Source organism: Octopus bimaculoides, chromosome 7 (assembly GCF_001194135.2).
Source record: "Octopus bimaculoides isolate UCB-OBI-ISO-001 chromosome 7, ASM119413v2, whole genome shotgun sequence".
In the NCBI taxonomy this organism is placed as follows: Eukaryota; Metazoa; Mollusca; class Cephalopoda; order Octopoda; family Octopodidae; genus Octopus; species Octopus bimaculoides.
The window spans coordinates 94,872,446-94,874,128 of NC_068987.1; the positions used below are offsets into that span (position 1 = coordinate 94,872,446).

Genomic DNA, 1,683 nt, shown 5'->3' on the forward strand with positions numbered 1-1,683 from the left:
GGGGGTATATTGTTTTTTATTTATTCTTGAACATCCATCTATTTATAATTCTTTACATTTCTTTGATTTTTATTCTTTATTTCCTTTGATTTTGATACCAACTGCAACAAGTGTTATTCAACAATGATGAGTCTGTCAACAACACACACACACACACACATTTATTGACTCTTTTGTTTGTTCTTGTTTATTAGCAAAAATATTTTACCTGAATTCTTTTTGGTTTGTTATTTATTGTTGTTATTGTTGTTATGATCACTTTGCTTGTTTAACCCACAATTAGCATTTCATTTCTTTTCCAATTGAAAGGGAAACTTCACAAGTTAAAAGAAATAAGAGAAATCGCCCCTAAAAGTGCCAACAACATAATAAAATGACTTCCCAAACACCTTCCCAGTTTTTTGTTCCTTCTACCATGAAAACATTGGAACGTTTTTAAGTGCAATTAAAGCAAACAGATGTTAAAAACTAAGGAAACCCAGTTTAGGGATATGTGCATGTGTGCGTGTGTGTGTATGTGTGTGTAGGTAGTTGATCTTTAATTAAACCTTTTTCCTTAGCAAAACCCTTAATTTCTATTGATTTCCTGTGCACTTCCACATAAACTTTTAGCAAATTTATATGGTTATTGATATTATTATTGTTATTAATCATCATCATCATCATCATCATTACTATTGTTGTTGTTGTTATTAAACATTCTTTTGCATCATGATCTCAAGCTAGGGAACAGATAAATAATCAACAAATACATCCCTTACACAAACATTCTAATATTTCTGGATTGACATAATTGCCCTTTTGATGGAGACATTTTTCATGTCTCGGTTAGATGGAATGCTGGGGATTTACCTTTGAAAATGAAATGTTTTTTACCCATTTTGTAGGATTTTTTCTCTGTTTTCTTGTTTTGTTTTGTAAATAAGCTATAAGGGAAAGAACAAAAAAAAAAAAACAAATTCCTTGCTTGCTTTAAGCTCCTCTCTCTCTTTTAAGCTAACTCTAACTGCCTGAGCAAATGCATTCTTCTAAGATGATTAGATCCAGGTATACACAAAATTATGTGTCTAGGTATGCATTATCCATTTGCTTGGCTCTGTCTGCCAGCTCCAAACTTTTCTGATTTTAAATGAAAAATTCTAATGGACATGAATTTGCTGAAAATGCTCCCAGGATCTGAAATCTTAAGCTGCATGTCCTTTATGATTCTTTGAAACTTTTCTTTCCTAATTTTCTTTGTTTAATTTTTTGATTTATTGATTGTTTGGTTGATCAAAAAGGTTTTAATATGTTCATAATAAGCAATACAATAGATCACATATATATATATATATATGTGATGCATGTAAATAATATATCTATATACGTTTATGTCTATATGTATATTATATATATATATATATATGTTATGTGTATATCAGATATACATAATATGGATATTATAACATATGTGTGTATATATATATGACATAATGCATATATATGTATGTATATGATATATACATATGACACAATACATATATATATGATATATATAGCATATGTATGTGACTGGGATTTATTATTATCATTATTATTATTATTATTATTATTATTATTATTTTGTGAGATAATGATGATTATTATGCAATTTCAGTTCTTACTTGAATATATATATATATATATATATATATATATATATAT

The 1,683-nt window shown here is 27.5% G+C and overlaps 1 protein-coding gene across 12 annotated transcripts in view; it reads left to right on the top strand.

Moving 5' to 3' along the window:
• Nucleotides 1–1,683, top strand: part of LOC106883309 (teneurin-m) — a 487,309-nt gene that overhangs the window by 440,408 nt on the left and 45,218 nt on the right. The gene's annotated exons all lie outside the window — the stretch shown is intronic.